The sequence below is a fragment of the Uloborus diversus genome, chromosome 3, assembly GCF_026930045.1.
Source record: "Uloborus diversus isolate 005 chromosome 3, Udiv.v.3.1, whole genome shotgun sequence".
Classification (NCBI taxonomy): Eukaryota; Metazoa; Arthropoda; class Arachnida; order Araneae; family Uloboridae; genus Uloborus; species Uloborus diversus.
The window spans coordinates 207144876-207160624 of NC_072733.1; the positions used below are offsets into that span (position 1 = coordinate 207144876).

The following is a 15749-nucleotide window of genomic DNA, read 5'->3' on the forward strand; positions in this document are numbered from 1 at the left end:
ATAAAACTTTTACACCTTCTAATTGTGTTATTTCTCGTTTTTTGACAAACATTTAAGCCAGTCAGCTGAATAAGTCTTGGTTGAGTACTTTCCAGTTGATGTAAGTTCGCAAACTTTTCTTTCATCATGCGAGGACAAAGCTCTAGGTCTTCCTCCTGTGTTTTTTTTTTTTTACCATAATTGTCTTTTAATCTGAATAAATTGTTGACCACAGTCTTAGACCTTCCTATTTTCTTTGTAATAGTATGGCTACTCATCCTCGTTGAAGAAAAAGTTTCAATTTCCCCTCTTTCTCTGACAGCTTCTTACCTTTTGACACCTTCACAAAGAGCCCCAAAACTTCGAAAAATTAAGGAAAAAACTACAAGGGTTTGCCAATCTTATTAACTACTGTGATATTTATTCCACTATATCTACATTTGGTGTTTAAGAAATATTGGGGGCCTACTCAGTCTGAAATACTAACTTTGAATATGCTACTGTTTTTCTGGTAATTGCATACTTTAAAAAACTTGTCTGTTGTGTTGTTTCTTACAAATGAACATTAATACTTAATAATACATTAATATTAAAATCCCTTTAATTTTATTTTCTCACTTTCTCAAAATTTTTTACTGGCGTTAAAAGTTTTTACTCAGGCTGTATATATAATCTATTGTGTTAATGGACTATGTTCAGTACTTTGCGCAGGGAGCTATACCAGTTACTGAGATAGAGATGCTGAATTTTGGATTGGTGGCTAGTGTAATGTCTAATCCAACTCAGTAGGACCTAAACTCTTGCATTTATGAATTTATTTTTTAATTAAAAAGTTTAATGAAACATTCAATAATAAAATATTACAATACAGCCATTGGTGCAATACCTGGAAAAGAAGTTATTTTCAATCTGCTTTTGCATTGCTTCATGCAAGGTAACCGTTATCATCCAAGTGAAAATGTTTCCAGGTGATTCTCAACCGCATTTTGCTTGAAAGTATCACACTTTAAAGGTTTTGAAAACTACTTGATACAATGGTTGGAATCCTGAAATGTAGTTCAGTGGCAGAAACTTCAGGTTCATATTACTCAGCTGAATGATGTCATGTCAGGGCCATAACCAAACTTTTGTTTTGGAGTGGGTTTTACCAAACACATTTTTTGAAACATTTATATGGTCTATCATATTTAGTTTCATGTGAATTCTATTGATTTTTGTTACAATAGATTATCTAAATGGAGGGAGAAGATGTTCTTACAAAACGCCATACTGTTACATAATAAATGAATTTCTCAATAACTACCAGAAACACACCGAGTTTGTACAATTTTTCAGTCATACTAATTTCATTTCACAAATAAAATTGAAATAATAATAACATTACTTTTGTCAACAACATATAAATTAATAAAATAAGTAAATAATGGAAAGCATTTCTTTGGATGAAAAATTTCGGAGGGGGTTTGAACCCTATAAACCACCCCCTTGCATTGGGTCCTGTGTCATGTGGTGTAGTAATATCCAGGAAAATAATTTTCTTTTCCTCTCTCCATTTTCTCTAAAATGCCATTCAATCATGATAAAATCAAGAATGTATTTCAGGTATTCCAATTGGGTTTATAGGAATTCCCGAGTACCGATTGTGAATATGTTCAGTACATAGAGAGGCAATAATTGAAGGGAGTTAAAAATAGTGATCTTAATACTGGGGTGTTCATATTATAGGGTGTTCAGAGTATAGAGAGGTCAGCCCATGTTCAGTCTATGGAGTTTTGCTGGGATCATCCAAATGTGTTCAGAATATCGGGGTGTTCACATTAGAGAGTGTTCAGATAGAGGGAGTCCACTGTACAGCCAAATTTCATTAAGCCAACAGCCTTAGTGACATGCCGAGAGTTGGATACAGTCAAGGGTAGCAGTTTAACGAGGTTTCACCTTCACTAATCCTTCATAAATGCATGTTTTTATGAAAATACATTTGTAATCATGAATATTTTTTTCCAAATTAATAATTGGCAATAATTATGTAGGGATTTTACTATTCCTACAAGTTTTTTTTTTTGTTTTAATTTGTTTTTTATTACTTCTTTGCGAGGGTTCTTATCTGCGGCTAACTTTTTTCTAGCGCCATTTCAGAAATATAGTTAGGAACAAATTGCTGTAACTTGAACTTTTATTGTCAAACTTGCAATTACATTTTTTTTTTTTTTTTTTTTTTTTGTGCAGGCTTAAGATTGCTTTCAACATCTTTACAGAACACAATTTACTCTCACTCAAAGAACACAATTTACAGAAATCTGATACAAACTGTCCTTCACTGAAGCTTGCCTACGATGGCAATCACAGGTCAAAAAAATTCTGATGGGAACAGAGAAAGTGGTGAAGAATGAATGCTTTCTGTGAGTAGGGAAATGCCAAAATAAAAAGGTGGGAAAATGGATAACCTCAGGTTAAGAATGGTGCTTTTTTTATTGAATGGAGGTAATTAAAGCAATTTAGAGCCGGATTAAAATGACTAAGTGAAAATTGCAAGAAATGCTGAGAAAGTACTGTAATAAGGCTGCAACAACTTAAAAAACAAATTTCTATTGATATTAATTAAATGCAAAAGCAAGAATTAACAACTAACATAATTGCAAAATCAAAACTTTAAAAAAATGAGTTCACAAAACCGAACTCTTAACTCACTAGTATAAAAAATCATACATTTACATTCACAGACATGTTTCTTACCCTTCCTTTTTTTCTTTTTAAAACATTATTGAGCCTGCAGTGATTTTTTAGAGAGTAATGAGTGTATAAAAATTTTACAGTTTTAAATGGTTCTTTCATTTAATGTTTTAAAATATTTTGTTAGCTACAAGCATCTCTAAACAGTTTTCTTCATATTTTAAAAGCATTACTATTTATTTCAGAAACTTAGGCTTTACAAACAACCGGCCAACAGCTATTGATAGCGATCTAAAAGAAAACGGGAAATTCAGATATCCAGGACAGCAATGACCTCGAACATAGAGGAAACTTTGTTTGCTACTGGATTAATTTCAAAGGCATGGATAAATCTCTGAAACTTCATCAAAAATGATCAAATGAGGCTGGTCAAATGAGGATGATTTGAAAAATTAGGACAGTTGATGTGAAATGACTCACATACTGTTACTTAAGATGCAGATTAGTACAAAATCTATATTGAAAAATCTGTTTAACATAGATTTTGACTTATTTTTTGTCCCAGCAGAGAAAAAATTAAGGCAAACGAAAAACAGTAGCTTTTGCATACAGTAATCACAATTGAAGTTATATACCACAAAATAAAACTATATGATTCTGATTCCCTGATTTATTGCTTTTAGTGCCAGGCAATTTGTTCAAGCAATTTGAACAAAAAAAAATCATGTAATGACATTAAGAAAAATCAATTAGCTTTAAACAGATACAGTAGAATCTCATTAGTCTACCTAATAGGGGATCCAGGTCGTCCGAATTAACAACGGCATGGATCAAACAAAATTACTTATCAATTGAGCCAAGGTACATGAACCAACTAATGTACTCAGTAAAAATTTTATTCTGAATTCAAGAGAATGAAATAAAATACTAAGAGAAAATTATACAAAAATACAAATTACGGCCTACAAAAATATTATTTCGCCAATTAGCCTTTCTTTTTTTGTTTCTCATTGTTTTGCTAATACAGTATGTACATCTAAATGGTTGTCTGGATCGAACGAAGTCTGGTTTAATAGAGTTTGGATTAAATGAGGAGTTACTACATCTAATAATCTTTCAAGGTAACTGCACAATTGACATAATGAATTTTACATTTTTAGAGCTGGTTAGTTGCAACAAGACAATTTGCTCCTGAACAGGGAATCTTATGCAGCTGTACAAGCACTCCAGAATTACCTGGAAAAGAAAAACACATTACACAGTCAGTTTTAAGTAAAAATAGTAAAGAACTGCACCATGTCTATGTCACATATTAAACCCCTTAAAGTTCATGAAAAATCTTAACATCAAATATATATACAAAAAAGAAATATGCAGGATGTTTCAAAAAGAACTCCCCTATTTTGAAACAACATAACAGCAAAACCGTGTCAGATAGAAAAGTGAAAAAGATGTACGTTGCACCAGAGCTCTGGAAAATTTTATACACTGATTTTCAAAACCAGTTCAAAAATTCAGCGAGCGCTGTGGTCAAATGTTTCTTAATTGATATGTGAGAAAAGGCTCCTCTACTTTAAAATGACTTAACAGCAAAACTGTGTGAGATAGAAAGGTGAAACATGAGGTATGTTGCACCAGCAGGTCTGGAATTTTTTATACACTGGTTTTCAAAAACTGTTTGAAAATTGGATATCAGAAAGTGTTGTAGTCAAATGTTTTTTAATTGGTGTATGAAAGTGTGCTTATTGAACAGAGGTCAAATCTAATAGCCCACATCGAACCCATTGGTTCGATATGGCTGCCTTTCATAGCTGTAACATCATGCAATCAAATGGTCATATTACTTCATCACAATGACATCTGACCTCTGTTCAATAAGCATTCATACACTAATTAAAAAACATTTGACTGCAGCACTCTACGAATTTTTGAAAACTGGTGTACAAAAATTTTTAGACCCCTGGTGCAACATACAACTTGTTTCACTTTTCTATCTCATATGGTTTTGCTGGTGTATCATTTCAAAATAGGGGAATTCATTTTGAAACACCTTGTATATACACAATGAAAAACAATAGAAAAATATTATCTGCAATGAAATAACTTACAGAAAAATTGCATCGAACTCCAAACTTTCTTCTGATGTAAAACATTTAAGCTGAGAAGTCTGAAAAATAAATTATATTTTGAGAAACAAACAAACTTATCAGGTTATAATGATACCAAATTCATTATTTTTTGAGTACCATTTCTTTCTTCAAATATTATTTTCAGTTGCACGACCAATATATCATATTTATGTGCTTTTAAAAGTTGAAAATAGATTGTGGAAAGATTGGGGAACACCACAAGATTGTGGAAAGAAACATTTTTGGAAATTCATAAGCAAATCAAAATATCAATCTTTGCGTGCAAATCATAACTATTCCTTGGTTAAAGAAAAACATTGAACTTATATTGCATAAAAAGTAAATAAATAATGAGAATTATTTAGCGTAACTACAGGGTTCATACCTTACAGGGAGAAAAAATTCAAACACTTTTCAAGAGTCAAAAAATATTTTCAAGGTACTACCATAAGTTCGCACAGTGTATGTAGATTTGGTTCAATTTAAGCATGTAAATAATAGGGAATAATATAAAAAGTACAGGAAAACAATATTGCATTTTCTACAACAAGAGAAACTTTGATAAAATATCTAATGAATCAAAGTTTTTCTAAAAAGTCTGAAACACTCGGTCATAAAAAGAAGATAGCAGCTCACATAGGGTTTTCTAGTTTTGCCATCTTCACATTCAAAGTACATTTTCATGCCTAAATTTAAAAAAAAGAAAAAAATCCATGATTGTAGCGCAAAGAGTGCATTGTTCTTTCACAGGAAGAAATCAAAATACTTAAGATCAGTATTGTAGCCAGGAGAGAGGTTTTGGGGCATTTATATTTCAAACATTTGTGTTAGAATATAAATTTAGAACTGTAATAATATTTAAGGATAATTTTGAGTTCATGAAACTCACAAGCTGAAAGATTTTAAGAGAAAACAGAGGGAGGATTTTTAAAACTAACACCCTAAATTATTTAATTGCTTTTGATGAACACACTACTCCTTTCTTGTGTTCAAACAGTTTATAAGTAAAAATATTGTGAATATGTTTAATTAAATTGTTGTTAATGAGTTATAAGTTTACTCATAAGCTAGTATTATACTAATTATTTCCAAAACCTTACTTAATAGATATCATAGACAATAACATAAACAAAGTATGCATACATTATTTCAGCTTTGTATCAATAATGTGATTGCATTTTAAGATGAAATGAAAGGCTAGCAACATATTTTCATCTTGTCTCTTGAAAACATTTTCAAAATTAATGAAAATTGCACTTCAACTGGACGTGGGAAAAAAATAATCAGATACACAATGTCTAAATCTTTTAATCAATAAAATAAATTTTCTGTTTGAAATTTAAGTGACTCATTTTTTTTTTCCACCAAAGGACCCAAATCTGTTTCATTAATAGGTCCCTGGGACCCAGGTTACAGATAGCTAAGTGCAAACACTGCTTTGCTAACAGTTGCTATTAGTTAAAGAAAGTCATAAAAACAAATAAACTAGCGGGTCGATGGAGGTAGCTATTGCAGAAAGTGAAAGTTCAATAAATAATAAAGCTAGCTCGTTGTCAGTTATTTTCTTATTAGTAGGTCTCTATACCGTATTACCCTGCATTAGCTGGCATGACTCAAAATTTGGGGGTTGCCGATTTTCAACACTTGCCTGATCCATTCCGGCATGCTGGAAAAAAATCAAGGTTGGGGGGGGGGGGGGGGGAGGAATGCTATAAAAATATATGTACAGCTTAAAAAACTAACATAAGTTCTATACATATCTTATTAATATTAATAAACTGTTTAATTTTCTAAAAGTTTTAAGTAACCAGTCATTTGTTATTTTAAAAAGAAAAATATTATTCAATAACATCTTCAGAGAGTGGGTCTACTTCTGTTTCTCCCAGGACTGAAACCCCTGAGGGAAGCAAATGCGATGGAGTAGAGGGTTTGCCAAATAGGGAAAGACCACCTTGATGAAGATAAAAGATAATAACGCATGGTCTAGCCAACATAATTATTTTTTTCATAACAACTCATCGAACTTAAAATTTATTGTTCTTTCATTTTCTTCTTTTTTTTTTCGTAAAAGATGGTTACTTTTCGGATTTATTTTTTACCTTAGGGTGGTTTGCTTTCCAATTGAAACTGAATGGGAAAATTTACTTTTGTTTTGTTGTGAAATAAACCTTGAATTATACAGCATGAAGGAGAATTTGAATTTCTTGGCATGCTGGTCAACATGGCTTTTTTTCGGCATGTCCGCAAATGAGGGGTAATACAGTACATAAATCAAACCAATTTGTAGCGGAGAATCAATGAAAATTAGAGAGAGAAAAAAAAAGAGCCCGGAGTTGGCATGTTTTTCGATGATCCGACTCCTTTACTCCAAAATCAGTTTGACTCTGACTCCATAGTCCTGAATAAGAACATTTAGAATAAGATACATAAATCAGAATATTATGAAATCCATTAAAAATGCTTTCAAATGCATAATCAAATGATTTATTCAGACAAATTTAAAATTACTGATGATTAAAAAAGTAGAAAAAATCAAGAAAAAAAATAAATGAATAATAAAAATAAATATTAAAACGGGAAGATTAAAAGTAGCATATGATAAAATAGTTTTCAACTTTCAAAAGAAATGAAATATTCGCAAGATGCAAAAGGATTGAACTCTCAAACATGGCATGTCGCTTTCGACGATTCAAGTATTTGATGTTGGCATGTTCCAAAACTGATTTATTTTTCATTTATATGTGGTTGAAACAATGAAAATTCGTTTAAACTACAGAAACTACTTTTTAAAAGTTATCTCCATTCACATTTTCGGTCACGATTTCTTGACAGATTTTAGATTTATCTCAAAACCTGCCAGAAAACCATTAAAAAAGTGGGTTTCTAACTAAAACGCTAAAAACTTTCATGCCTGAAAAGCCTAGTCAAAAAGAAGAGCAGAGCACATGAGACTTGGTTTTATTAATTTTTATATTCAAAGTATATTTTCAAGAATCAAGAAGCTTAAAGTATATAAAAGAAACCTCCATGAGAGCTTCAAACTTTTATGGGAGAACAAACAAATGGCCGTTAAACAGACAAAGGCACGCTAGAAAACCGAACTTTTGGATATGGAACTTTTCACTACCAAGAGCAGAAAAATTATTTAACTTATAACAATATTTAAGTCCTGGTTTATTAAGATACCCAGATCAATAACATTTTCTGCCTGACTGATGATTGAACCCTGTAAACCATAACTCTTACACTTATTTCCATGACATAAGTGTAGCACTTGATATTTCCCTACATTAACTGCCATACCCCACTTATATGCCCACTTAGTAATATAATCTAAATCCTCTTGAAGCTGTTTTACCTGTTCTTTATTTTCTACAATCCCCAAAACTTTTACAATATTATTATAGAAAAATAAGATTTTATTTAATTTATTAATAGAAAATTATACTATTCTGCAGCAGCAAGTCACTTTTTTAAATATAAATCAAGCTCAAACTTTAGCAAAGAACTGAAAATTCAGGAAAAAGGAACATACAAAAGGATATTTATTGATGATCAGGAGAGAGAAAAAAAGCTAATATAACACGCTGAAGTAACTTTCAAATGTCAAACTATGTAAATATACTAAAAAAATTCTTGATTTGAAAATATTATTTCCATAATATTGGTATGTACTATCACTTTAATCTTAATTTTTGATAGATAATCTAATAAAAAAGCAATTTTTATGATAAAATATGGATTTACACTAAGAAATTTCTTTGTATGATTATTTCAATCTTACTACTTTATAAACGTGAAAGTTTGTATGTGTAGATAGATGTATAGATGTTTGTTACTCATTCGCACAAAAGCTACTGAATGGATTTTAATGAAACTTTTTAATGAAACCTTAATACATGTGAAACCACCTACGGGCTGGTTCACATGAGAATCATCAATGGTAAGAATTAACTCGACTAGTGAAACCAACTCATTTGAACACAGACTGGGGAATGTTGCTTGCTGATGCAGTACACTCAAGTCCCAAACGAAATATCGTAGATAGCTTAGTATTTCACTAACACGCATTGGTTGTACCCATCAGGAGTTCAAACGCAGGGCAATCGCATCAGGTGAACAGGCCCTAATAGTATACTATGAAAAATAGCATCTGCAATATTTATTGTTTAATGATTGTTTTAAAAGTTGTTGCGGTAGACTATGAACTAGGAGGATGAACAATATATTGTTATTTCATTTGTTCAAGGGAAAGTAGAGGCACCAATTATAACTACAGAGTTTAATATTGTCAAACAAACTCTTCTGTTGGAAGTGATTCAAATGTCATCTTATTCTGCAAGAAAATGCAATTCATGAAATTTGTCCACTCTTACATATGAAACTTGTTTGGATTTTGGATGTAAAATTTATCGAAAGGATGGGATAGGATATAAATGGTAGAGGAACTTTCTATTTGATAAGTGTTTTTTTTTTCTAAATTTAGTTATTTTAAATTAAAAGATAGCATATTTTTGATCCACAAATAAGAAAACTTATTAAGAACATGAATTCAGAGAAAATCTTACAAAAAAAAAAAAATGCGGCTTGTTTCATCAATTCTAGAATTTTTAAACAATCATCAAGCTAAGAATGCTGAAAGTAGTGTAAGACTCTTAACAAAAACCATGAAAAAATGGGTTTAAACATTACTTAACCTATTAATTCACGAAAGGAAAAGTTAATTTATCGTTTTTATAAAAAAAATTTTAATAAAGAGCCAGCTAATTTTTCTATTCAATACTTAAAATCTGCTATGTTTTTGTTCTCAATATACATTTTAAGTATATGTAGAACTATATTTTTACTAAAATTCAAAATACAGGCAAAAAAATGTGTTTAGATTTGATTTGAAACTTTCAGTTTTCATTCATTTATGGCACACACACACAATTAAATTCATCATAATTTTTAAATGGTACATGTTACAAGAAGAAAGTTTATTCGCATTTAGCAGTAGAAATTTAACATGAAATTGTATTTAACTCAATGTTATAAAACAAAAATAATATATGGGTTTAATAAATTATCTAATTTTACATAATGTAAAATTTGAGTGATTACTTGCATTTTTTCAACACCATATAAACTTTTATTTTTTCCTTTACCTCATAAAATAACCCCAACACTTCATGAACAAAATCATTTAAAACATGGAGCAATTTTGTGCGAGATCTTCAACATATATTTTTTAGTGGATGTGGTCAAACTTTGGTAGTTTGAAATATCACAATAATTTCACTTTTCTACTCTTGCTATTATCTTTTTTCAAATCAAAGCAATTCATGCTAAATTTGAAGCTTTAAGTACTTGCAGCCCTGTTCTCTTTTAAGCTTTACAAAGAATAAAAAGACAATTTTGTACACATATTACCTTTGTTTAAACAGCCTCCGAAAGATGAACTCAGTTACTTGACATCTTCTTTGGGATCAGCATTCTTTAGCACTAGTGTGCTCCTGTGGCAAAATGGTAGAGGTCCAGAGAATAAGTAGATATTTGCTGATGATTTAGTAAAAGCTGGTCACCTAAATTTGAAGCACAAATGTTAGTAAAAAAACTGGTAAGTATGCCCACGTAGAATAAAAGTTAGTATGAGTTTTAACATATAAAAATCAAATAAAAATGCAGCTTAAGTTACGCATGCTTAATGTAAGATTTAACTACACTATATTTCATTGTTAACAAGAATAACTTTTGTCTCAAAACAATAAATCCTATAACTAAGTCTGCTATTATGTTTACATTTATGATTTTACAAATTATTATAAAAATGAATTTCATTCTTTAACGTAAAAGTCGATCAGTCAATAGGACACCAAGATTCATCAGCATAAATTTATTTTACACGAGGGTGATTAAGGCTTCATTGTGGAGCCGAGGAACTTCACCATTTTTGCGGAGCAACTCCGCAAAATGTGGAGCAGTTGGCAACCCTGTATTTATACACAACTCTCTAGCCTTCATACAATCTTCTTTAGACAAAAATAGTATCCAGCCCCTGGCATTCGTTTAAATTTTAACGTCTTCAAATCATGTTATTCGCAATTATGATTGCAATAGGAGCTCTTTTAGAAACAAGAAACCCAACCATTTGGGGACTATCACAATTAGTGATTGCGTAAAACATAATTTGAATTGAAGATGTCAAATTATTGCCAGAGGCTGGATGTATAATTTATTTTTTCTTTAAACTCTTATGGTTTTAGTGATGTATTATTTACTGCCATTCTTTGTCTGTATCTGTTTTTAAATATCCCTTTATTTTATTTCGTAACATTCAGCATCTTTATTTTATTGTTTTCCCAACATTTTTAATATTTTTTTTCTATAGTAAGCTTGCTTGCCTTTCTCAAAATGTCACACTTTTGATATGTTAAATTTTTTCTAGCAAGGAGCTTACAGCCAATTTAATAATTAGCTATTTTATTTGGACAATCAAGTTTTTTATTATACGATTTCTTTGGAAAATTTTTCTTTATAATGGTTTTACCTTGAAGGGAACCATGTAATAAATTTCGGCCCTGTCTTGCTTTGTTAATTTGCTGTTTTTACTATTTAAATTGTCTGCTGTTCATTCTTGCTGCTTTCATCAAATGTTTTTACATCCAATAGCTCACTTTTTTGCACTGAAAAATGGGCTCCTTGAAACCCTGAAATATGTTTATGCAAATTTTGTGAGATTTAACGTTGTTATACTTTGTGAGCAGTGTGAATCAAGAACATTCTTAAGAGAGCCGAAAAGCTTGAGAAACACTGATAATGTTCACCCTAAACATATAATTATGACACTTTTTGCCATCTAATTTCTTAAATGCTAACAACTTTTTTCAAACAAAAATGTATTACTACATAGTTCAGTTTTGAAAAAAATTTTGCACATGCTTTCAATTCTTTTATTTAATACATGAAGCAGAATTAATCCTTTTAATTTAATTTTTCTATTTCAAATCAGTATGCACATACAGGAGATATTTTGGCATGAAATCGTTTTTGTAATTGAATGAACACACTTTCTGAAATGCAAAGACAAATAACTAATTCAAGTTCCTCTTCTCTTCCAATCAGATCAAACCTACCTAGGTCTTAACCCCCTTCCCAGGTCAATGACACCAGACTAGTTGAAACCTGATTTTTACATCTACACTTCTGTGGTCTGGATTTCTTACAAGCATAAATAACCTGACCAGAAAATAAATTTTCTCCCACGCATGTGTTATGGATAACTTAACTTGTTTTGCTTCAGTTAATCTGTTTGTACAATTTGCTTGTGTATACAATTAATATGTTTACAGTAATGAAATTTTTTTTAGCTTATATCTTCCCCTGAGAGCAATACTAAGACATCTAATCCTAGGAATAACACTAAGATATCCAACTGTTGCTCTGAGGTGACAATATGTACAGTAGTATTACTTTTAGTTATGTTCGCCAGGTTTCTGAAATGTTCAACTGGGACATCAGAATACTATGCTCCCCCCTCCCCCCTCCCCGCCAGCATGAGCCAAAAACAAGGGTATTAAATTAATACATGACATAAACACACACACAGATACATTTAAACTTTTTATTTCCTACACGTTAATATTTTAAAGTTACTTCAGTAAGAAGAAAAACTTTGAATGAGGAATAAGAATTTGAACAATATTTACATATTTTTTGCATTGGCCAGGATTTTTTTATTCAGCCTTTTTTTGTTTTCAATCTTGTTGCAAAAATTTTTACAAGCTCATCCAATATTAATTTTACAAGTCAATGTTACAAATCTGTACATCAGAGCCAGACTAACGAGATTGCTACTTTACAGTAGATGAGAAAAACATTTGTTTGGTGCATGCAAAGGATAGGATGTGCGCTCTGAGCAAATAATTAGATTTATTTATTTTTTTTTACAATTAGGTTTGAACGGCTCGATGTGGACTAGGATTCTACATACAATGCAGTAATAAACAGAAAATCGCGATTTTCTGGTTCTGTCTTGGCTCTGAGGTTCAGAAATGACTAAGTTATTATTTTAAATAATCCTTCACAGTTAAATATTTTTCGATTTTTTTGTAATCAAATTTATCTTTTTCCGGGACATGAAGGAAACTGGCCGTGATGCCGGGATTTTGTCTGAAAACCGGGACGTCTGGCAAACCTACTTTTAGCTATAGTAAATATATATATAAATGAGTGTTAATTTTCTTCACTTTTGTATACACACTAATATCGACTTTTACCTATTTTGCATATTATCTGCAGTTCCCGTGTCACCTTATTCTGTGGATAATAAGAAGTTCCCAGCAAATGTTTTACTTGCTGCATGTAAAAATTTAAAATTTTATGAGAAAAATCAGGAATCTCAACAATCAGGTTTTACTTCACTTCTGAGGAAATAAATGTTGAAAAATGAAAGGAAACAAAATATAAGGAGCATGATTCAAAAACTACATTAAATGCTTATACTTTCTATACTTGTGTATGAAAAAATCATAGTTTTGCAATCACGATTTTTGAAAAGGATTCGTTTTTAAGTTGGAATTTTTGTTAAGTTGCTTCCATACTAAACTCATACTGCAAAAATTTTACTTTTAAATTTCCTGCAGCTTCACTACATGCATGCAATAAATAAATATATAACATCTTTTTTTTTCTTGAAGGTGTTTTTCTGCGACAACGCCATAACTTCATCAATAATTGATTAAATTTCATATGTAAGGCATTTTAAAGATTTTTTTTACCACTTTCAGAAAAAAATAAACAGGAAACACATTGTTCTGGTTTGTTGAAAAAATAGGTTTATTCTGTATTTTACTAAGCATTTATATAACGTATAGCGCTCCACGAGTGGGACTGTGTGGCTCAGATGGTTAGAGCATCGTCCTAGAGACGCAAACATTGAGGGTTTGATTCAACAGTAGGTTTTGTCGTTGACAGTTTTACAGTTTCATTAAAATCTGAAAAGCATTTATTTTAGCCTTGTAAATCGCAGTATCATAAATAATATTATGTAAGAGGTTTTTTCCTTGATGCTTCCTTAACAGTTCATAAGACTAAAACAGTAAAGCATTTTCTCTGCCAATGGTAAGAAATAAAAAATATTACATGATGACTATTTTTCAAAAAAGCACAGTTGTTAAGCAAGAATGCTACACATGGTCAGTTAGTCTACATATGGCTGCATATGTGTTTGTTCCTTATAACAAATCCAGTTTATGTTGGATTTTTACCCAATTTGGCACAGAGGTACTTTGATGCTCTGGAACTCGTAGGGAGTCTTTTTCCATCCTATGAAATGTGATCCCATCCCCTCTGTGGCAGTTTATCAATCCAGGGGGGGGGGAGGATTTTGCCAGAAAATGTGTGAAACAAAATGTTTATGCCAATTAAGAACAATGACTGAATTTTTGGCTTTTTTGAAAAATCCAAAGTGGTTAAAATTTAATTTGAGTTAAAAACCTGCTTTTTTCAGAACACTGAAGGGAAAAATTTTACATTTTCTTTCTCTCTTATTTAAGCTTGATAGTTGAACACAAGGGTGTCCCAAAAAAAAAAAACGTAAGTCGATTTTTCAAGTGGCACACCCTCCTATATTTTTCCCTTTAGGTCAAAACATTTTTTTAAAAAACTTCATGCAGTTTGAACAACGGCAACCCGCACCTGAAAGTGTGAAACAGCACTGTGTACTAGGCCGAATCGAATAAAAAATCCGGAAATTTGAAATTTTATGTTGATAAAACTTTGCCCCTATAGCCCCACATGTACCACAAAAATAACAAACCAAATTAAAAAACATTTAGGTGTCCAGCAGGAGGCCTAAAAATTATAATTTTCTTCAAAAAACTATTTTTTTTCCATATATTATTTTTAATGTAAGGTAAATTTTAAGAAGTTATCAAGCTGAAAAATATAAAGAGTAAAGTTCCGTGTGAATTGCGTGAAATGGAAATTTTTGCTCTCTTGCAAAATTTAAATATCCCACATTGTAGGGTAGAACGGGGCTAGTTTACGCATGGGGTACGTTTACGCAGTGCCCTTTTTTCAAAACAAGTTATAAATGGAGAGCCAACAGTCATACCAAATTGATGCTACTCCCTAACAAATATTCTCACAAGTTTTTGAGCATCAGTCGAGATTCGGTTTAGCATGAGGATAGAAAAATTCTGTTTTCTACCGAGGCGAGTAAATTTTGTGTTGAACGTTTTGAAGTTTGTAAATAAATAAATATATAAAAACTAGCAGAATTTTATACTTTTTTTTTTTGAGGATTGTATTTATGTGGACAGAAATGTTATTAAATTTTTTTGCACGTTAAAAATAAATCCAAACTTGCCGACGGGGAACGTTTACACTTTTTCATCGGGGCACATTTACGCAGGTTCTTACTGTGTGTCTTACTACTCTGTCTTACTTTTAAATGGGCTTCAGACACTTTTTTCGCTCTGTACTGTATCAAACCTTTAGTATTTTCAGATTATTTAGTTTTGAAAACCATCATTAATTTTTACTTCCTTTTACAAAAAAGGAAGTACAGTCAACTCGCGCTACAATGCGATTCGACTTACGCGAAATGGCTATAATGCGAGTTTTCCACCAGCATCGAATTTTAGACCTAACGTGAATTCCTCGCCCGCAAGACTAAAATTTTTGGAAGGGAATCACGGTATGTAAGTTACGGTTTTGTTATATGCTACTAAAAATTGTTTCTACGTGAATAGACTTTCATCCCTTTAGCATCACTGACAGCAGAAGTTCCCACATCGTACCAGTCTGAAAATCACTTTGCTAGTGTATAAAAGCGAGAGAAAATCAATTTAAACAAATCCCTAATAGTTATATATCATTGGAAAGCTTATAATCCCTAGAACAAGAATCTAGTGTTGCTTTTTTCTCATATTAGGTTTATGTAGTGGAGGAGGTGATGGTAAAATGTCTATTTGTTGTGTTTTTTAG

The 15749-nt window shown here is 31.3% G+C and overlaps 1 protein-coding gene across 1 annotated transcript in view; it reads right to left on the reverse strand.

Moving 5' to 3' along the window:
• The window catches only part of LOC129219401 (nipped-B-like protein), a 59345-nt gene that overhangs the window by 29636 nt on the left and 13960 nt on the right, over nt 1–15749 (reverse strand). Inside the window, exons 2-4 of the mRNA XM_054853790.1 lie at nt 10191–10342; nt 4758–4816; nt 3802–3885 (exon numbers count right to left, since the gene is read on the reverse strand). The gene's annotated coding sequence lies outside the window, so the exon portion shown is untranslated. The remainder of the gene's footprint in view (nt 1–3801; nt 3886–4757; nt 4817–10190; nt 10343–15749) is intronic.